This window comes from Taudactylus pleione, unplaced genomic scaffold, assembly GCF_031769625.1.
Source record: "Taudactylus pleione unplaced genomic scaffold, aTauple2 ptg000533l, whole genome shotgun sequence".
In the NCBI taxonomy this organism is placed as follows: Eukaryota; Metazoa; Chordata; class Amphibia; order Anura; family Myobatrachidae; genus Taudactylus; species Taudactylus pleione.
Window position 1 is genome coordinate 2,925,253 of NW_028284935.1, and position 26,605 is coordinate 2,951,857.

The following is a 26,605-nucleotide window of genomic DNA, read 5'->3' on the forward strand; positions in this document are numbered from 1 at the left end:
GACACTCCATAACACTGCAACCTGTGACACTCCAAAACACTGCAACCTGTGACACTCCAAAACACTGCAACCTGTGACGCTCCAAAACACTACAACTGGTCACACTCCAAAACAATACAACCTGTGACACTCCAAAACACTACAACCTGTGACACTACAAAACACTACAACCTGTGACACTCCAAAACACTGCAATCTTTGACACTCCAAAACACTACAACCAGTGACACTCCAAAACAGTGCAATTTGTGACACTCCAAAACACTACAACCTGTGACACTCCAAAACACTGCAACCTGTGACACTCCAAAACACTGCAAACTATGACACTCCAAAATACTGCAACCTGTGACACTCCAAAACACTACAATCTGTGACACTCCAAAACACTACAATCTGTGACACTCCAAAACACTACAACCTGTGACACTTCAAAACAATGCAATCTGTGACACTCCAAAACACTACAACCTGTGACACTCCAAAACACTGCAACCTGTGACATTCCAAAACACTGCAAACTGTGACACTCCAAAACACTGCAACCTGTGTCACTCCAAAACAGTGTAACCTGTGACACTCCAAAACACTGCAACCTGTGACACTCCAAAACACTACAACCTGTGACACTCCAAAACACTACAACTGGTCACACTCCAAAACACTACAACCTGTGACACTCCAAAACACTACAACCTGTGACACTCCAAAACACTACAACCTGTGACACTCCAAAACACTACAACCTGTGACACTCCAAATCACTACAACTGGTCACACTCCAAAACACTACAACCTGTGACACTACAAAACACTACAACCAGTGACACTCCAAAACACTGCAATCTGTGACCCTCCAAAACACTACAACCTGTGACACTCCAAAACAGTGCAACTTGTGACACTACAAAACACTGCAACCTGTGACACTCCAAAACACTGCAACCTGTGACACTCCAAAACACTGCAACCTGTGACACTCCAAAACACTACAACCTGTGACGCTCCAAAACACTACAACCTGTGACGCTCCAAAACATTACAACCTGTGACGCTCCAAAACACTACAATCTGTGACGCTCCAAAACACTAAAACCTGTGACACTCCAAAACACTGCAAACTGTGACACTCCAAAACACTACAACCTGTGACACTCCAAAACACTACAACCTGTGACGCTCCAAAACACTACAACCTGTGACGCTCCAAAACACTACAACCTGTGACGCTCCAAAACACTACAACCTGTGACACACCAAAACACTACAACCTGTGACACTCCAAAACACTACAACTGGTCACACTCCAAAACACTACAACCTGTGACACTCCAAAACACTACAATCTGTGACACTCCAAAACACTACAATCTGTGACACTACAAAACACTACAAACTGTGACACTCCAAAAGAGTGCAACCTGTGACACTCCAAAACACTGCAACCTGTGACACTCCAAAACACTACAACCTGTGACACTACAAAACACTACAAACTGTGACACTCCAAAACACTGCAACCTGTGACACTCCAAAACACTGCAACCTGTGACACTCCAAAACACTACAACCTGTGACACTACAAAACACTACAAACTGTGACACTCCAAAACACTGCAACCTGTGACACTCCAAAACACTGCAACCTGTGACGCTCCAAAACACTACAACCTGTGACGCTCCAAAACACTACAACCTGTGACGCTCCAAAACACTACAACCTGTGACGCTCCAAAACACTACATCCTGACACTCCAAAACACTAAAACCTGACACTCCAAAACACTGCAAACTGTGACACTCCAAAACACTACAAACTGTGACACTCCAAAACACTGCAACCTGTGACACTCCAAAACACTGCAACCTGTGACACTCCAAAACATTACAACTGGTCACACTCCAAAACACTACAACCTGTGACACTCCAAAACACTACAACCTGTGACACTCCAAAACACTACAACCTGTGACACTCCAAAACACTACAACCTGTGACACTCCAAAACACTGCAATCTGTGACACTCCAAAACACTGCAACCTGTGACGCTCCAAAACACTGCAATCTGTGACACTCCAAAACACTACAACCTGTGACACTCCAAAACAGTGCAACTTGTGACACTCCAAAACACTGCAAACTGTGACACTCCAAAACACTGCAATCTGTGACACTCCAAAACACTACAACCTGTGACACTCCAAAACAGTGCAACTTGTGACACTACAAAACACTGTAACCTGTGACACTCCAAAACACTACAACCTGTGACACTCCAAAACACTGCAACCTGTGACACTTCAAAACACTACAACCTGTGACACTCCAAAACACTGCAACCTGTGACACTCCAAAACACTGCAACCTGTGACACTCCAAAACACTGCAAACTGTGACTCTCCAAAACACTGCAAACTGTGACACTCCAAAACACTGCAAACTGTGACACTCCAAAACACTGCAACCTGTGACACTCCAAAACACTGCAACCTGTGACGCTCCAAAACACTACAACTGGTCACACTCCAAAACAATACAACCTGTGACACTCCAAAACACTGCAACCTGTGACACTCCAAAACACTGCAACCTGTGACACTCCAAAACTCTACAATCTGTGACACTCCAAAACACTGCAAACTGTTACACTCCAAAACACTGCAACCTGTGACACTCCAAAACACTGCAACCTGTGACACTCCAAAATACTACAACCTGTGACACTCCAATACACTACAATCTGTGACACTCCAAAACACTACAATCTGTGACACTACAAAACACTACAAACTGTGACACTCCAAGACACTGCAACCTGTGACACTCCAAAACACTACAACCTGTGACACTCCAAAACACTACAACCTGTGACACTCCAAAACACTGCAACCTGTGACACTCCAAAACACTACAAAATGTGACACTCCAAAACACAACAACCTGTCACACTCCAAAACACTGCAAACTGTGACACTCCAAAACACTGCAACCTGTGATGCTCCAAAACACTACAACCTGTGATGCTCCAAAATACTACAACCTGTGACGCTCCAAAACACTACAACCTGTGACACTCCAAAACACTACAACCTTTGACACTCCAAAACAATGCAATCTGTGACACTCCAAAACACTACAACCTGTGACACTCCAAAACACTGCAACCTGTGACACTCCAAAACACTGCAACCTGTGACACTCCAAAACACTACAATCTGTGACACTCCAAAACACTAAAACCTGTGACACTCCAAAACACTGCAAACTGTGACACTCCAAAACACTACAATCTGTGACACTCCAAAGCAATAAAACCTGTCACACTCCAAAACACTACAACCTGTGACACTCCAAAACAGTACAACCTGTGACACTCCAAAACACTACAACTGGTCACACTCCAAAAAACTACAACCTGTGACACTCCAAAACACTACAACCTGTGACACTACAAAACACTACAACCTGTGACACTCCAAAACACTGCAATCTGTGACGCTCCAAAACACTACAACCTGTGACGCTCCAAAACACTACAACCTGTGACGCTCCAAAACACTACAACCTGTGACACTCCAAAACACTACAACCTGTGACACTCCAAAACACTACAACCTGTGACACTCCAAAACACTACAACCTGTTACACTCCAAAACACTGCAACCTGTGACACTCCAAAACACTACAACCTGTGACACTCCAAAACACTACAACTGGTCACACTCCAAAACACTACAACCTGTGACACTCCAAAACACTACAACCTGTGACACTCCAAAACACTACAACCTGTGACACTCCAAAACACTACAACCTGTGACACTCCAAAACACTACAACTGGTCACACTCCAAAACACTACAACCTGTGACACTCCAAAACACTACAACCTGTGACACTACAAAACACTACAACCTGTGACACTCCAAAACACTGCAATCTGTGACACTCCAAAACACTACAACCTGTGACACTCCAAAACAGTGCAACTTGTGACACTACAAAACACTGCAACCTGTGACACTCCAAAACACTGCAACCTGTGACACTCCAAAACACTGCAACCTGTGACACTCCAAAACACTACAACCTGTGACGCTCCAAAACACTACAACCTGTGACGCTCCAAAACATTACAACCTGTGACGCTCCAAAACACTACAATCTGTGACGCTCCAAAACACTAAAACCTGTGACACTCCAAAACACTGCAAACTGTGACACTCCAAAACACTACAACCTGTGACACTCCAAAACACTACAACCTGTGACGCTCCAAAACACTACAACCTGTGACGCTCCAAAACACTACAACCTGTGACGCTCCAAAACACTACAACCTGTGACACTCCAAAACACTACAACCTGTGACACTCCAAAACACTACAACTGGTCACACTCCAAAACACTACAACCTGTGACACTCCAAAACACTACAATCTGTGATACTCCAAAACACTACAATCTGTGACACTACAAAACACTACAAACTGTGACACTCCAAAAGAGTGCAACCTGTGACACTCCAAAACACTGCAACCTGTGACACTCCAAAACACTACAACCTGTGACACTACAAAACACTACAAACTGTGACACTCCAAAACACTGCAACCTGTGACACTCCAAAACACTGCAACCTGTGACACTCCAAAACACTACAACCTGTGACACTCCAAAACACTACAACCTGTGACACTACAAAACACTACAAACTGTGACACTCCAGAACACTGCAACCTGTGACACTCCAAAACACTGCAACCTGTGACGCTCCAAAACACTACAACCTGTGACGCTCCAAAACACTACAACCTGTGACGCTCCAAAACACTACAACCTGTGACGCTCCAAAACACTACATCCTGTGACACTCCAAAACACTAAAACCTGACACTCCAAAACACTGCAAACTGTGACACTCCAAAACACTACAAACTGTGACACTCCAAAACACTGCAACCTGTGACACTCCAAAACACTGCAACCTGTGACACTCCAAAACATTACAACTGGTCACACTCCAAAACAGTACAAACTGTGACACTCCAAAACACTGCAATCTGTGACACTCCAAAACACTGCAACCTGTGACGCTCCAAAACACTGCAATCTGTGACACTCCAAAACACTACAACCTGTGACACTCCAAAACAGTGCAACTTGTGACACTCCAAAACACTGCAAACTGTGACACTCCAAAACAATGCAATCTGTGACACTCCAAAACACTACAACCTGTGACACTCCAAAACAGTGCAACTTGTGACACTACAAAACACTGCAACCTGTGACACTCCAAAACACTACAGCCTGTGACACTCCAAAACACTGCAACCTGTGACACTTCAAAACACTACAACCTGTGACACTCCAAAACACTGCAACCTGTGACACTCCAAAACACTGCAACCTGTGACACTCCAAAACACTGCAAACTGTGACTCTCCAAAACACTGCAAACTGTGACACTCCAAAACACTGCAAACTGTGACACTCCAAAACACTGCAACCTGTGACACTCCAAAACACTGCAAACGGTGACACTCCAAAACACTGCAAACTGTGACACTCCAAAACACTGCAACCTGTGACACTCCAAAACAGTGCAACTTGTGACACTACAAAACACTGCAACCTGTGACACTCCAAAACACTGCAATCTGTGACACTCCAAAACACTACAACCTGTGACACTCCAAAACACTGCAACCTGTGACACTCCAAAACACTGCAACCTGTGACACTCCAAAACACTGCAAACTGTGACTCTCCAAAACACTGCAAATTGTGACACTCCAAAATACTGCAACCTGTGACACTCCAAAACACTACAACCTGTGACACTCCAAAACACAACAACCTGTGACACTCCAAAACACAACAACCTGTGACACTCCAAAACACTGCAACCTGTGACACTCCAAAACACTACAACCTGTGACACTCCAAAACAGTGCAACTTGTGACACTACAAAACACTGCAACCTGTGACACTCAAAAACACTGCAACCTGTGACACTCCAAAACACTGCAACCTGTGACACTCCAAAACACTACAACCTGTGACACTCCAAAACACTACAACCTGTGACACTCCAAAACACTGCAAACTGTGACACTGCAAAACACTGCAACCTGTGACACTCCAAAACACTACAACCTGTCACAGTCCAAAACACTACAACCTGTGACACTCCAAAACACTGCAACCTGTGACACTCCAAAACACTACATCCTGTCACACTCCAAAACACTACAACCTGTGACACTCCAAAACAGTGCAACTTGTAACACTACAAAACACTGCAACCTGTGACACTCCAAAACACTGCAACCTGTGACACTCCAAAACACTACAACCTGTGACACTCCAAAACACTACAACACTGTGACACTCCAAAACACTGCAAACTGTGACACTCCAAAACACTGCAACCTGTGACACTTCAAAACACTACAACCTGTGACACTCCAAAACACTACAACTGGTCACACTCCAAAACACTACAACCTGTGACACTCCAAAACACTACAACCTGTGACACTCCAAAACACTACAACCTGTGACACTCCAAAACACTACAATCTGTGACACTCCAAAACACTGCAATCTGTGACACTCCAAAACACTACAACCTGTGACACTCCAAAACAGTGCAACTTGTGACACTACAAAACACTGCAAACTGTGACACTCCAAAACACTGCAATCTGTGACACTCCAAAACACTACAACCTGTGACACTCCAAAACAGTGCAACTTGTGACACTCCAAAACACTGCAAACTGTGACACTCCAAAACACTGCAATCTGTGACACTCCAAAACAGTGCAACTTGTGACACTCCAAAACACTGCAACCTGTGACACTCCAAAATACTGCAAACTGTGACTCTCCAAAACACTGCAAACTGTGACACTCCAAAACACTGCAAACTGTGACACTCCAAAACACTGCAACCTGTGACACTCCAAAACACTGCAAACTGTGACACTCCAAAACACTGCAAACTGTGACACTACAAAACACTGCAACCTGTGACATTCCAAAACAGTGCAACTTTTGACACTACAAAACACTGCAACCTGTGACACTCCAAAACACTGCAGTCTGTGACACACCAAAACACTGCAACCTGTGACACTCCAAAACACTACAAACTGTGACACTACAAAACACTACAAACTGTGACACTCCAAAACACTGCAACCTGTGACACTCCAAAACACTGCAACCTGTGACACTACAAAACACTACAACCTGTGACACTCCAAAACACTACAACCTGTGACACTACAAAACACTACAAACTGTGACACTCCAAAACACTGCAACCTGTGACACTCCAAAACACTGCAACCTGTGACGCTCCAAAACACTGCAACCTGTGACGCTCCAAAACACTACAACCTGTGACACTCTAAAACACTAAAACCTGTGACACTCCAAAACACTGCAAACTGTGACACTCCAAAACACTGCAAACTGTGACACTCCAAAACACTGCAACCTGTGACACTCCAAAACACTACAACTGGTCACACTCCAAAACACTACAACCTGTGACACTCCAAAACACTACAACCTGTGACACTCCAAAACACTACAACCTGTGACACTCCAAAACACTACAATCTGTGACACTCCAAAACACTGCAATCTGTGACACTCCAAAACACTACAACCTGTGACACTCCAAAACAGTGCAACTTGTGACACTACAAAACACTGCAAACTGTGACACTCCAAAACACTGCAATCTGTGACACTCCAAAACACTACAACCTGTGACACTCCAAAACAGTGCAACTTGTTACACTCCAAAACACTGCAAACTGTGACACTCCAAAACACTGCAATCTGTGACACTCCAAAACACTACACCCTGTGACACTCCAAAACAGTGCAACTTGTGACACTACAAAACACTGCAACCTGTGACACTCCAAAACACTGCAAACTGTGACTCTCCAAAACACTGCAAACTGTGACACTCCAAAACACTGCAAACTGTGACAATCGAAAACACTGCAAACTGTGACACTCCAAAACACTGCAACCTGTGACACTCCAAAACAGTGCAACTTTTGACACTACAAAACACTGCAACCTGTGACACTCCAAAACACTGCAATCTGTGACACACCAAAACACTGCAAACTGTGACACTCCAAAACACTGCAACCTGTGACACTCCAAAACACTGCAACCTGTGACACTCCAAAACACTTAAAACTGTGACTCTCCAAAACACTGCAAACTGTGACACTCCAAAACACTGCAAACTGTGACACTCCAAAACACTGCAACCTGTGACACTCCAAAACACTGCAACCTGTGACACTCCAAAACACTACAACCTGTGACACTCCAAAACACTACAACCTGTAACACTCCAAAACACTGCAAACTGTGACACTCCAAAACACTGCAACCTGTGACACTCCAAAACACTGCAACCTGTGACACTCCAAAACACTGCAAACTGTGACACTCCAAAACACTGCAACCTGTGACACTCCAAAACACTACAACCTGTGACACTCCAAAACACTACAACTGGTCACACTCCAAAACACTACAACCTGTGACACTCCAAAACACTACAACCTGTGACACTCCAAAACACTACAACCTGTGACACTCCAAAACACTACAATCTGTGACACTCCAAAACACTGCAATCTGTGACACTCCAAAACACTACAACCTGTGACACTCCAAAACAGTGCAACTTGTTACACTCCAAAACACTGCAAACTGTGACACTCCAAAACACTGCAATCTGTGACACTCCAAAACACTACAACCTGTGACACTCCAAAACAGTGCAACTTGTAACACTACAAAACACTGCAACCTGTGACACTCCAAAACACTGTAATCTGTGACACTCCAAAACACTACAACCTGTGACACTCCAAAACACTGCAAACTTTGACTCTCCAAAACACTACAACCTATGACACTCCAAAACACTACAACCTATGACACTCCAAAACACTGCAACCTGTGGCTCTCGAAAACATTGCAAACTGTGACTCTCCAAAACACTGCAAACTGTGACACTCCAAAACACTGCAAACTGTGACACTCCAAACCACTGCAACCTGTGACACTCCAAAACACTACAACCTGTGACACTCCAAAACACTACAACCTGTGACACTCCAAAACACTGCAACCTGTGACACTCCAAAACACTACAACCTGTGACACTCCAAAACAGTGCAACTTGTGACACTCCAAAACACTGCAACCTGTGACACTCCAAAACACTGCAATCTATGACACTCCAAAACACTACAACCTGTGACACTCCAAAACACTGCAACCTGTGACACTCCAAAACACTGCAACCTGTGACACTCCAAAACACTACAACCTGTGACACTCCAAATCACTACAACCTGTGACACTCCAAAACACTGCAAACTGTGACACTCCAAAACACTAAAACCTGTGACACTCCAAAACAGTGCAAATTGTGACACATCAAAACACTGCAACCTGTGACACTCCAAAACACTGCAATCTGTGACACACCAAAACACTGCAAACTGTGACACTCCAAAACACTGCAACCTGTGACACTCCAAAACACTGCAACTGTGACACTCCAAAACACTGCAAACTGTGACTCTCCAAAACACTGCAAACTGTGACACTCCAAAACACTGCAAACTGTGACACTCCAAAACACTGCAACCTGTGACACTCCAAAACACTGCAACCTGTGACACTCCAAAACACTACAACCTGTGACACTCCAAAACACTACAACCTGTGACACTCCAAAACACTGCAAACTGTGACACTCCAAAGCACTGCAACCTGTGACACTCCAAAACACTGCAACCTGTGACACTCCAAAACACTGCAACCTGTGACACTCCAAAATACTACAATCTGTGACACTCCAAAACACTGCAACCTGTGACACTCCAAAACACTACAACATGTGACACTCCAAAACACTGCAAACTGTGACTCTCCAAAACACTGCAAATTGTGACACTCCAAAATACTGCAACCTGTGACACTCCAAAACACTACAACCTGTGACACTCCAAAACACAACAACCTGTGACACTCCAAAACAGTGCAACGTGTGACACTGCAAAACACTGCAACCTGTGACACTCCAAAACACTGCAACCTGTCACAGTCCAAAACACTACAACCTGTGACACTCCAAAACACTACAACCTGACACTCCAAAACACTGCAACCTGTGACACTCCAAAACACTACAACCTGTGACACTCCAAACACTACAACCTGTGACACTCCAAGCACTACAACCTGTGACACTCCAAAACAGTGCAACTTGTAACACTACAAAACACTGCAACCTGTGACACTCCAAAACACTGTAATCTGTGACACTCCAAAACACTACAACCTGTGACACTCCAAAACACTGCAAACTGTGACACTCCAAAACACTACAATCTGTGACACTCCAAAACACTGCAAACTGTGACACTCCAAAACACTGCAACCTGTGACACTCCAAAACAGTGCAATTTGTGACACTTCAAAACACTGCAACCTGAGACACTCCAAAACACTGCAATCTGTGACACTCCAAAACACTGCAACCTGTGACACTGCAAAACACTACAACCTGTGACTCTCCAAAACACTGCAAACTTTGACTCTCCAAAACACTACAACCTATGACACTCCAAAACACTACAACCTATGACACTCCAAAACACTGCAACCTGTGACACTCCAAAACACTGCAACCTGTGACTCTCCAAAACACTGCAAACTGTGACTCTCCAAAACACTGCAAACTGTGACACTCCAAAACACTGCAAACTGTGACACTCCAAACCACTGCAACCTGTGACACTCCAAAACACTACAACCTGTGACACTCCAAAACACTGCAACCTGTGACACTCCAAAACACTACAACCTGTGACAATCCAAAACAGTGCAACTTGTGACACTCCAAAACACTGCAACCTGTGACACTCCAAAACACTGCAATCTATGACACTCCAAAACACTACAACTGGTCACACTCCAAAACACTACAACCTGTGACACTCCAAAACACTACAACCTGTGACACTCCAAAACACTACAACCTGTGACACTCCAAAACACTACAATCTGTGACACTCCAAAACACTGCAATCTGTGACACTCCAAAACACTACAACCTGTGACACTCCAAAACAGTGCAACTTGTGACACTACAAAACACTGCAAACTGTGACACTCCAAAACACTGCAATCTGTGACACTCCAAAACACTACAACCTGTGACACTCCAAAACAGTGCAACTTGTGACACTCCAAAACACTGCAAACTGTGACACTCCAAAACACTGCAATCTGTGACACTCCAAAACAGTGCAACTTGTGACACTCCAAAACACTGCAACCTGTGACACTCCAAAACATTGCAAACTGTGACTCTCCAAAACACTGCAAACTGTGACACTCCAAAACACTGCAAACTGTGACACTCCAAAACACTGCAACCTGTGACACTCCAAAACACTGCAAACTGTGACACTCCAAAACACTGCAAACTGTGACACTACAAAACACTGCAACCTGTGACATTCCAAAACAGTGCAACTTTTGACACTACAAAACACTGCAACCTGTGACACTCCAAAACACTGCAATCTGTGACACACCAAAACACTGCAAACTGTGACACTCCAAAACACTGCAACCTGTGACACTCCAAAACACTGCAACCTGTGACACTCCAAAATACTGCAAACTGTGACTCTCCAAAACACTGCCCCCATGTGACACTCCAAAACACTGCAACCTGTGACACTCCAAAACACTGCAATCTGTGACACTCCAAAACACTACAATCTGTGACACTCCAAAACACTGCAAACTGTGACACTCCAAAACACTGCAACCTGTGACACTCCAAAACACTGCAACCTGTGACACTCCAAAACACTGCAACCTGTGACACTCCAAAACTCTACAATCTGTGACACTCCAAAACACTGCAAACTGTTACACTCCAAAACACTGCAACCTGTGACACTCCAAAACACTGCAACCTGTGACACTCCAAAATACTACAACCTGTGACACTCCAATACACTACAATCTGTGACACTCCAAAACACTACAATCTGTGACACTCCAAAACACTACAACCTGTGACACTCCAAAACAGTGCAACTTGTGACACTACAAAACACTGCAAACTGTGACACTCCAAAACACTGCAATCTGTGACACTCCAAAACACTACAACCTGTGACACTCCAAAACAGTGCAACTTGTTACACTCCAAAACATTGCAAACTGTGACACTCCAAAACACTGCAATCTGTGACACTCCAAAACACTACAACCTGTGACACTCCAAAACAGTGCAACTTGTGACACTACAAAACACTGCAACCTGTGACACTCCAAAACACTGCAAACTGTGACTCTCCAAAACACTACAAACTGTGACACTCCAAAACACTGCAAACTGTGACACTCCAAAACACTGCAAACTGTGACACTCCAAAACACTGCAACCTGTGACACTCCAAAACAGTGCAAATTTTGACACTACAAAACACTGCAACCTGTGACACTCCAAAACACTGCAATCTGTGACACACCAAAACACTGCAAACTGTGACACTCCAAAACACTGCAACCTGTGACACTCCAAAACACTGCAACTGTGACACTCCAAAACACTGCAAACTGTGACTCTCCAAAACACTGCAAACTGTGACACCCCAAAACACTGCAAACTGTGACACTCCAAAACACTGCAACCTGTGACACTCCAAAACACTGCAACCTGTGACACTCCAAAACACTACAACCTGTGACACTCCAAAACACTACAACCTGTGACACTCCAAAACACTGCAAACTGTGACACTCCAAAGCACTGCAACCTGTGACACTCCAAAACACTGCAACCTGTGACACTCCAAAACACTGCAACCTGTGACACTCCAAAATAGTACAATCTGTGACACTCCAAAACACTGCAACCTGTGACACTCCAAAACACTACAACATGTGACACTCCAAAACACTGCAAACTGTGACTCTCCAAAACACTGCAAATTGTGACACTCCAAAACACTGCAACCTGTGACACTCCAAAACACTACAACCTGTGACACTCCAAAACACTACAACTGGTCACACTCCAAAACACTACAACCTGTGACACTCCAAAACACTACAACCTGTGACACTCCAAAACACTACAACCTGTGACACTCCAAAACACTACAACATGTGACACTCCAAAACACTGCAAACTGTGACACTCCAAAACACTGCAAACTGTGACACTCCAAAACACTGCAACCTGTGACACTCCAAAACACTACAACCTGTGACACTCCAAAACACTACAACTGGTCACACTCCAAAACACTACAACCTGTGACACTCCAAAACACTACAACCTGTGACACTCCAAAACACTACAACCTGTGACACTCCAAAACACTACAATCTGTGACACTCCAAAACACTGCAATCTGTGACACTCCAAAACACTACAACCTGTGACACTCCAAAACAGTGCAACTTGTGACACTACAAAACACTGCAAACTGTGACAATCCAAAACACTGCAATCTGTGACACTCCAAAACACTACAACCTGTGACACTCCAAAACAGTGCAACTTGTTACACTCCAAAACACTGCAAACTGTGACACTCCAAAACACTGCAATCTGTGACACTCCAAAACACTACAACCTGTGACACTCCAAAACAGTGCAACTTGTAACACTACAAAACACTGCAACCTGTGACACTCCAAAACACTGTAATCTGTGACACTCCAAAACACTACAACCTGTGACACTCCAAAACACTGCAAACTTTGACTCTCCAAAACACTACAACCTATGACACTCCAAAACACTACAACCTATGACACTCCAAAACACTGCAACCTGTGGCTCTCGAAAACATTGCAAACTGTGACTCTCCAAAACACTGCAAACTGTGACACTCCAAAACACTGCAAACTGTGACACTCCAAACCACTGCAACCTGTGACACTCCAAAACACTACAACCTGTGACACTCCAAAACACTACAACCTGTGACACTCCAAAACACTGCAACCTGTGACACTCCAAAACACTACAACCTGTGACACTCCAAAACAGTGCAACTTGTGACACTCCAAAACACTGCAACCTGTGACACTCCAAAACACTGCAATCTATGACACTCCAAAACACTACAACCTCTGACACTCCAAAACACTGCAACCTGTGACACTCCAAAACACTGCAACCTGTGACACTCCAAAACACTACAACCTGTGACACTCCAAAACACTACAACCTGTGACACTCCAAAACACTGCAAACTGTGACACTCCAAAACACTAAAACCTGTGACACTCCAAAACAGTGCAAATTGTGACACTTCAAAACACTGCAACCTGTGACACTCCAAAACACTGCAATCTGTGACACACCAAAACACTGCAAACTGTGACACTCCAAAACACTGCAACCTGTGACACTCCAAAACACTGCAACTGTGACACTATAAAACACTGCAAACTGTGACTCTCCAAAACACTGCAAACTGTGACACTCCAAAACACTGCAAACTGTGACACTCCAAAACACTGCAACCTGTGACACTCCAAAACACTGCAACCTGTGACACTCCAAAACACTACAACCTGTGACACTCCAAAACACTACAACCTGTGACACTCCAAAACACTGCAAACTGTGACACTCCAAAGCACTGCAACCTGTGACACTCCAAAACACTGCAACCTGTGACACTCCAAAACACTGCAACCTGTGACACTCCAAAATACTACAATCTGTGACACTCCAAAACACTGCAACCTGTGACACTCCAAAACACTACAACATGTGACACTCCAAAACACTGCAAACTGTGACTCTCCAAAACACTGCAAATTGTGACACTCCAAAATACTGCAACCTGTGACACTCCAAAACACTACAACCTGTGACACTCCAAAACACAACAACCTGTGACACTCCAAAACACTGCAACCTGTGACACTCCAAAACACTACAACCTGTGACACTCCAAAACAGTGCAACGTGTGACACTGCAAAACACTGCATCCTGTGACACTCCAAAACACTGCAACCTGTCACAGTCCAAAACACTACAACCTGTGACACTCCAAAACACTACAACCTGACACTCCAAAACACTGCAACCTGTGACACTCCAAAACACTACAACCTGTGACACTCCAAACACTACAACCTGTGACACTCCAAGCACTACAACTTGTGACACTCCAAAACAGTGCAACTTGTAACACTACAAAACACTGCAACCTGTGACACTCCAAAACACTGTAATCTGTGACACTCCAAAACACTACAACCTGTGACACTCCAAAACACTGCAAACTGTGACACTCCAAAACACTACAATCTGTGACACTCCAAAACACTGCAAACTGTGACACTCCAAAACACTGCAACCTGTGACACTCCAAAACAGTGCAAATTGTGACACTTCAAAACACTGCAACCTGAGACACTCCAAAACACTGCAACCTGTGACACTCCAAAACACTACAACCTGTGACACTCCAAAACAGTGCAACTTGTGACACTCCAAAACACTGCAACCTGTGACACTCCAAAACACTGCAATCTATGACACTCCAAAACACTACAACCTGTGACACTCCAAAACACTGCAACCTGTGACACTCCAAAACACTGCAACCTGTGACACTCCAAAACACTACAACCTGTGACACTCCAAAACACTACAACCTGTGACACTCCAAAACACTGCAAACTGTGACACTCCAAAACACTAAAACCTGTGACACTCCAAAACAGTGCAAATTGTGACACTTCAAAACACTGCAACCTGTGACACTCCAAAACACTGCAATCTGTGACACACCAAAACACTGCAAACTGTGACACTCCAAAACACTGCAACCTGTGACACTCCAAAACACTGCAACTGTGACACTCCAAAACACTGCAAACTTTGACTCTCCAAAACACTGCAAACTGTGACACTCCAAAACACTGCAAACTGTGACACTCCAAAACACTGCAACCTGTGACACTCCAAAACACTGCAACCTGTGACACTCCAAAACACTACAACCTGTGACACTCCAAAACACTACAACCTGTGACACTCCAAAACACTGCAAACTGTGACACTCCAAAGCACTGCAACCTGTGACACTCCAAAACACTGCAACCTGTGACACTCCAAAACACTGCAACCTGTGACACTCCAAAATACTACAATCTGTGACACTCCAAAACACTGCAACCTGTGACACTCCAAAACACTACAACATGTGACACTCCAAAACACTGCAAACTGTGACTCTCCAAAACACTGCAAATTGTGACACTCCAAAATACTGCAACCTGTGACACTCCAAAACACTACAACCTGTGACACTCCAAAACACAACAACCTGTGACACTCCAAAACACTGCAACCTGTGACACTCCAAAACACTACAACCTGTGACACTCCAAAACAGTGCAACGTGTGACACTGCAAAACACTGCAACCTGTGACACTCCAAAACACTGCAACCTGTCACAGTCCAAAACACTACAACCTGTGACACTCCAAAACACTACAACCTGACACTCCAAAACACTGCAACCTGTGACACTCCAAAACACTACAACCTGTGACACTCCAAACACTACAACCTGTGACACTCCAAGCACTACAACCTGTGACACTCCAAAACAGTGCAACTTGTAACACTACAAAACACTGCAACCTGTGACACTCCAAAACACTGTAATCTGTGACACTCCAAAACACTACAACCTGTGACACTCCAAAACACTGCAAACTGTGACACTCCAAAACACTACAATCTGTGACACTCCAAAACACTGCAAACTGTGACACTCCAAAACACTGCAACCTGTGACACTCCAAAACAGTGCAAATTGTGACACTTCAAAACACTGCAACCTGAGACACTCCAAAACACTGCAATCTGTGACACTCCAAAACACTGCAACCTGTGACACTGCAAAACACTACAACCTGTGACTCTCCAAAACACTGCAAACTTTGACTCTCCAAAACACTACAACCTATGACACTCCAAAACACTACAACCTATGACACTCCAAAACACTGCAACCTGTGACACTCCAAAACACTGCAACCTGTGACTCTCCAAAACACTGCAAACTGTGACTCTCCAAAACACTGCAAACTGTGACACTCCAAAACACTGCAAACTGTGACACTCCAAAACACTACAACCTGTGACACTCCAAAACACTGCAACCTGTGACACTCCAAAACACTACAACCTGTGACAATCCAAAACAGTGCAACTTGTGACACTCCAAAACACTGCAACCTGTGACACTCCAAAACACTGCAATCTATGACACTCCAAAACACTACAACTGGTCACACTCCAAAACACTACAACCTGTGACACTCCAAAACACTACAACCTGTGACACTCCAAAACACTACAACCTGTGACACTCCAAAACACTACAATCTGTGACACTCCAAAACACTGCAATCTGTGACACTCCAAAACACTACAACCTGTGACACTCCAAAACAGTGCAACTTGTGACACTACAAAACACTGCAAACTGTGACACTCCAAAACACTGCAATCTGTGACACTCCAAAACACTACAACCTGTGACACTCCAAAACAGTGCAACTTGTGACACTCCAAAACACTGCAAACTGTGACACTCCAAAACACTGCAATCTGTGACACTCCAAAACAGTGCAACTTGTGACACTCCAAAACATTGCAACCTGTGACACTCCAAAACATTGCAAACTGTGACTCTCCAAAACACTGCAAACTGTGACACTCCAAAACACTGCAAACTGTGACACTCCAAAACACTGCAACCTGTGACACTCCAAAACACTGCAAACTGTGACACTCCAAAACACTGCAAACTGTGACACTACAAAACACTGCAACCTGTGACATTCCAAAACAGTGCAACTTTTGACACTACAAAACACTGCAACCTGTGACACTCCAAAACACTGCAATCTGTGACACACCAAAACACTGCAAACTGTGACACTCCAAAACACTGCAACCTGTGACACTCCAAAACACTGCAACCTGTGACACTCCAAAATACTGCAAACTGTGACTCTCCAAAACACTGCACCCTGTGACACTCCAAAACACTGCAACCTGTGACACTCCAAAACACTGCAATCTGTGACACTCCAAAACACTACAATCTGTGACACTCCAAAACACTGCAAACTGTGACACTCCAAAACACTGCAACCTGTGACACTCCAAAACACTGCAACCTGTGACACTCCAAAACACTGCAACCTGTGACACTCCAAAACTCTACAATCTGTGACACTCCAAAACACTGCAAACTGTTACACTCCAAAACACTGCAACCTGTGACACTCCAAAACACTGCAACCTGTGACACTCCAAAATACTACAACCTGTGACACTCCAATACACTACAATCTGTGACACTCCAAAACACTACAATCTGTGACACTCCAAAACACTACAACCTGTGACACTCCAAAACAGTGCAACTTGTGACACTACAAAACACTGCAAACTGTGACACTCCAAAACACTGCAATCTGTGACACTCCAAAACACTACAACCTGTGACATTCCAAAACAGTGCAACTTGTTACACTCCAAAACATTGCAAACTGTGACACTCCAAAACACTGCAATCTGTGACACTCCAAAACACTACAACCTGTGACACTCCAAAACAGTGCAACTTGTGACACTACAAAACACTGCAACCTGTGACACTCCAAAACACTGCAAACTGTGACTCTCCAAAACACTGCAAACTGTGACACTCCAAAACACTGCAAACTGTGACACTCCAAAACACTGCAAACTGTGACACTCCAAAACACTGCAACCTGTGACACTCCAAAACAGTGCAACTTTTGACACTACAAAACACTGCAACCTGTGACACTCCAAAACACTGCAATCTGTGACACACCAAAACACTGCAAACTGTGACACTCCAAAACACTGCAACCTGTGACACTCCAAAACACTGCAACTGTGACACTCCAAAACACTGCAAACTGTGACTCTCCAAAACACTGCAAACTGTGACACTCCAAAACACTGCAAACTGTGACACTCCAAAACACTGCAACCTGTGACACTCCAAAACACTGCAACCTGTGACACTCCAAAACACTACAACCTGTGACACTCCAAAACACTACAACCTGTGACACTCCAAAACACTGCAAACTGTGACACTCCAAAGCACTGCAACCTGTGACACTCCAAAACACTGCAACCTGTGACACTCCAAAACACTGCAACCTGTGACACTCCAAAATACTACAATCTGTGACACTCCAAAACACTGCAACCTGTGACACTCCAAAACACTACAACATGTGACACTCCAAAACACTGCAAACTGTGACTCTCCAAAACACTGCAAATTGTGACACTCCAAAACACTGCAACCTGTGACACTCCAAAACACTACAACCTGTGACACTCCAAAACACTACAACTGGTCACACTCCAAAACACTACAACCTGTGACACTCCAAAACACTACAACCTGTGACACTCCAAAACACTACAACCTGTGACACTCCAAAACACTACAACATGTGACACTCCAAAACACTGCAAACTGTGACACTCCAAAACACTGCAAACTGTGACACTCCAAAACACTGCAACCTGTGACACTCCAAAACACTACAACCTGTGACACTCCAAAACACTACAACTGGTCACACTCCAAAACACTACAACCTGTGACACTCCAAAACACTACAACCTGTGACACTCCAAAACACTACAACCTGTGACACTCCAAAACACTACAATCTGTGACATTCCAAAACACTGCAATCTGTGACACTCCAAAACACTACAACCTGTGACACTCCAAAACAGTGCAACTTGTGACACTACAAAACACTGCAAATTGTGACACTCCAAAACACTGCAATCTGTGACACTCCAAAACACTACAACCTGTGACACTCCAAAACAGTGCAACTTGTTACACTCCAAAACACTGCAAACTGTGACACTCCAAAACACTGCAATCTGTGACACTCCAAAACACTACAACCTGTGACACTCCAAAACAGTGCAACTTGTAACACTACAAAACACTGCAACCTGTGACACTCCAAAACACTGTAATCTGTGACACTCCAAAACACTACAACCTGTGACACTCCAAAACACTGCAAACTTTGACTCTCCAAAACACTACAACCTATGACACTCCAAAACACTACAACCTATGACACTCCAAAACACTGCAACCTGTGGCTCTCGAAAACTTTGCAAACTGTGACTCTCCAAAACACTGCAAACTGTGACACTCCAAAACACTGCAAACTGTGACACTCCAAACCACTGCAACCTGTGACACTCCAAAACACTACAACCTGTGACACTCCAAAACACTACAACCTGTGACACTCCAAAACACTGCAACCTGTGACACTCCAAAACACTACAACCTGTGACACTCCAAAACAGTGCAACTTGTGACACTCCAAAACACTGCAACCTGTGACACTCCAAAACACTGCAATCTATGACACTCCAAAACACTACAACCTGTGACACTCCAAAACACTGCAACCTGTGACACTCCAAAACACTGCAACCTGTGACACTCCAAAACACTACAACCTGTGACACTCCAAAACACTACAACCTGTGACACTCCAAAACACTGCAAACTGTGACACTCCAAAACACTAAAACCTGTGACACTCCAAAACAGTGCAAATTGTGACACTTCAAAACACTGCAACCTGTGACACTCCAAAACACTGCAATCTGTGACACACCAAAACACTGCAAACTGTGACACTCCAAAACACTGCAACCTGTGACACTCCAAAACACTGCAACTGTGACACTCCAAAACACTGCAAACTGTGACTCTCCAAAACACTGCAAACTGTGACACTCCAAAACACTGCAAACTGTGACACTCCAAAACACTGCAACCTGTGACACTCCAAAACACTGCAACCTGTGACACTCCAAAACACTACAACCTGTGACACTCCAAAACACTACAGCCTGTGACACTCCAAAACACTGCAAACTGTGACACTCCAAAGCACTGCAACCTGTGACACTCCAAAACACTGCAACCTGTGACACTCCAAAACACTGCAACCTGTGACACTCCAAAATACTACAATCTGTGACACTCCAAAACACTGCAACCTGTGACACTCCAAAACACTACAACATGTGACACTCCAAAACACTGCAAACTGTGACTCTCCAAAACACTGCAAATTGTGACACTCCAAAATACTGCAACCTGTGACACTCCAAAACACTACAACCTGTGACACTCCAAAACACAACAACCTGTGACACTCCAAAACACTGCAACCTGTGACACTCCAAAACACTACAACCTGTGACACTCCAAAACAGTGCAACGTGTGACACTGCAAAACACTGCAACATGTGACACTCCAAAACACTGCAACCTGTCACAGTCCAAAACACTACAACCTGTGACACTCCAAAACACTACAACCTGACACTCCAAAACACTGCAACCTGTGACACTCCAAAACACTACAACCTGTGACACTCCAAACACTACAACATGTGACACTCCAAGCACTACAACCTGTGACACTCCAAAACAGTGCAACTTGTAACACTACAAAACACTGCAACCTGTGACACTCCAAAACACTGTAATCTGTGACACTCCAAAACACTACAACCTGTGACACTCCAAAACACTGCAAACTGTGACACTCCAAAACACTACAATCTGTGACACTCCAAAACACTGCAAACTGTGACACTCCAAAACACTGCAACCTGTGACACTCCAAAACAGTGCAAATTGTGACACTTCAAAACACTGCAACCTGAGACACTCCAAAACACTGCAATCTGTGACACTCCAAAACACTGCAACCTGTGACACTGCAAAACACTACAACCTGTGACTCTCCAAAACACTGCAAACTTTGACTCTCCAAAACACTACAACCTATGACACTCCAAAACACTACAACCTATGACACTCCAAAACACTGCAACCTGTGACACTCCAAAACACTGCAACCTGTGACTCTCCAAAACACTGCAAACTGTGACTCTCCAAAACACTGCAAACTGTGACACTCCAAAACACTGCAAACTGTGACACTCCAAACCACTGCAACCTGTGACACTCCAAAACACTACAACCTGTGACACTCCAAAACACTGCAACCTGTGACACTCTAAAACACTACAACCTGTGACAATCCAAAACAGTGCAACTTGTGACACTCCAAAACACTGCAACCTGTGACACTCCAAAACACTGCAATCTATGACACTCCAAAACACTACAACTGGTCACACTCCAAAACACTACAACCTGTGACACTCCAAAACACTACAACCTGTGACACTCCAAAACACTACAACCTGTGACACTCCAAAACACTACAATCTGTGACACTCCAAAACACTGCAATCTGTGACACTCCAAAACACTACAACCTGTGACACTCCAAAACAGTGCAACTTGTGACACTACAAAACACTGCAAACTGTGACACTCCAAAACACTGCAATCTGTGACACTCCAAAACACTACAACCTGTGACACTCCAAAACAGTGCAACTTGTGACACTCCAAAACACTGCAAACTGTGACACTCCAAAACACTGCAATCTGTGACACTCCAAAACAGTGCAACTTGTGACACTCCAAAACACTGCAACCTGTGACACTCCAAAACATTGCAAACTGTGACTCTCCAAAACACTGCAAACTGTGACACTCCAAAACACTGCAAACTGTGACACTCCAAAACACTGCAACCTGTGACACTCCAAAACACTGCAAACTGTGACACTCCAAAACACTGCAAACTGTGACACTACAAAACACTGCAACCTGTGACATTCCAAAACAGTGCAACTTTTGACACTACAAAACACTGCAACCTGTGACACTCCAAAACACTGCAATCTGTGACACACCAAAACACTGCAAACTGTGACACTCCAAAACACTGCAACCTGTGACACTCCAAAACACTGCAACCTGTGACACTCCAAAACACTGCAAACTGTGACTCTCCAAAACACTGCACCCTGTGACACTCCAAAACACTGCAACCTGTGACACTCCAAAACACTGCAATCTGTGACACTCCAAAACACTACAATCTGTGACACTCCAAAACACTGCAAACTGTGACACTCCAAAACACTGCAACCTGTGACACTCCAAAACACTGCAACCTGTGACACTCCAAAACACTGCAACCTGTGACACTCCAAAACTCTACAATCTGTGACACTCCAAAACACTGCAAACTGTTACACTCCAAAACACTGCAACCTGTGACACTCCAAAACACTGCAACCTGTGACACTCCAAAATACTACAACCTGTGACACTCCAATACACTACAATCTGTGACACTCCAAAACACTACAATCTGTGACACTCCAAAACACTACAACCTGTGACACTCCAAAACAGTGCAACTTGTGACACTACAAAACACTGCAAACTGTGACACTCCAAAACACTGCAATCTGTGACACTCCAAAACACTACAACCTGTGACACTCCAAAACAGTGCAACTTGTTACACTCCAAAACATTGCAAACTGTGACACTCCAAAACACTGCAATCTGTGACACTCCAAAACACTACAACCTGTGACACTCCAAAACAGTGCAACTTGTGACACTACAAAACACTGCAACCTGTGACACTCCAAAACACTGCAAACTGTGACTCTCCAAAACACTGCAAACTGTGACACTCCAAAACACTGCAAACTGTGACACTCCAAAACACTGCAAACTGTGAAACTCCAAAACACTGCAACCTGTGACACTCCAAAACAGTGCAACTTTTGACACTACAAAACACTGCAACCTGTGACACTCCAAAACACTGCAATCTGTGACACACCAAAACACTGCAAACTGTGACACTCCAAAACACTGCAACCTGTGACACTCCAAAACACTGCAACTGTGACACTCCAAAACACTGCAAACTGTGACTCTCCAAAACACTGCAAACTGTGACACTCCAAAACACTGCAAACTGTGACACTCCAAAACACTGCAACCTGTGACACTCCAAAACACTGCAACCTGTGACACTCCAAAACACTACAACCTGTGACACTCCAAAACACTACAACCTGTGACACTCCAAAACACTGCAAACTGTGACACTCCAAAGCACTGCAACCTGTGACACTCCAAAACACTGCAACCTGTGACACTCCAAAACACTGCAACCTGTGACACTCCAAAATACTACAATCTGTGACACTCCAAAACACTGCAACCTGTGACACTCCAAAACACTACAACATGTGACACTCCAAAACACTGCAAACTGTGACTCTCCAAAACACTGCAAATTGTGACACTCCAAAATACTGCAACCTGTGACACTCCAAAACACTACAACCTGTGACACTCCAAAACACAACAACCTGTGACACTCCAAAACACTGCAACCTGTGACACTCCAAAACACTACAACCTGTGACACTCCAAAACAGTGCAACATGTGACACTACAAAACACTGCAACCTGTGACACTCCAAAACACTGCAATCTATGACACTCCAAAACACTACAACCCGTGACACTCCAAAACACTGCAACCTGTGACACTCCAAAACACTGCAACCTGTGACACTCCAAAACACTACAACCTGTGACACTCCAAAACACTACAACCTGTGACACTACAAAACACTGCAAACTGTGACACTGCAAAACATTGCAACCTGTGACACTCCAAAACACTGCAACCTGTCACAGTCCAAAACACTACAACCTGTGACACTCCAAAACACTACAACCTGACACTCCAAAACACTGCAACCTGTGACACTCCAAAACACTACAACCTGTGACACTCCAAACACTACAACCTGTGACACTCCAAGCACTACAACCTGTGACACTCCAAAACAGTGCAACTTGTAACACTACAAAACACTGCAACCTGTGACACTCCAAAACACTGTAATCTGTGACACTCCAAAACACTACAACCTGTGACACTCCAAAACACTGCAAACTGTGACACTCCAAAACACTACAATCTGTGACACTCCAAAACACTGCAAACTGTGACACTCCAAAACACTGCAACCTGTGACACTCCAAAACAGTGCAAATTGTGACACTTCAAAACACTACAACCTGAGACACTCCAAAACACTGCAATCTGTGACACTCCAAAACACTGCAACCTGTGACACTGCAAAACACTACAACCTGTGACTCTCCAAAACACTGCAAACTTTGACTCTCCAAAACACTACAACCTATGACACTCCAAAACACTACAACCTATGACACTCCAAAACACTGCAACCTGTGACACTCCAAAACACTGCAACCTGTGACTCTCCAAAACACTGCAAACTGTGACTCTCCAAAACACTGCAAACTGTGACACTCCAAAACACTGCAAACTGTGACACTCCAAACCACTGCAACCTGTGACACTCCAAAACACTACAACCTGTGACACTCCAAAACACTGCAACCTGTGACACTCCAAAACACTACAACCTGTGACAATCCAAAACAGTGCAACTTGTGACACTCCAAAACACTACAACATGTGACACTCCAAAACACTGCAAACTGTGACTCTCCAAAACACTGCAAATTGTGACACTCCAAAATACTGCAACCTGTGACACTCCAAAACACTACAACCTGTGACACTCCAAAACACAACAACCTGTGACACTCCAAAACACTGCAACCTGTGACACTCCAAAACACTACAACCTGTGACACTCCAAAACAGTGCAACGTGTGACACTACAAAACACTGCAACCTGTGACACTCCAAAACACTGCAATCTATGACACTCCAAAACACTACAACCCGTGACACTCCAAAACACTGCAACCTGTGACACTCCAAAACACTGCAACCTGTGACACTCCAAAACACTACAACCTGTGACACTCCAAAACACTACAACCTGTGACACTCCAAAACACTGCAAACTGTGACACTGCAAAACACTGCAACCTGTGACACTCCAAAACACTGAAACCTGTCACAGTCCAAAACACTACAACCTGTGACACTCCAAAACACTACAACCTGACACTCCAAAACACTGCAACCTGTGACACTCCAAAACACTACAACCTGTGACACTCCAAACACTACAACCTGTGACACTCCAAGCACTACAACCTGTGACACTCCAAAACAGTGCAACTTGTAACACTACAAAACACTGCAACCTGTGACACTCCAAAACACTGTAATCTGTGACACTCCAAAACACTACAACCTGTGACACTCCAAAACACTGCAAACTGTGACACTCCAAAACACTACAATCTGTGACACTCCAAAACACTGCAAACTGTGACACTCCAAAACACTGCAACCTGTGACACTCCAAAACAGTGCAAATTGTGACACTTCAAAACACTGCAACCTGAGACACTCCAAAACACTGCAATCTGTGACACTCCAAAACACTGCAACCTGTGACACTGCAAAACACTACAACCTGTGACTCTCCAAAACAC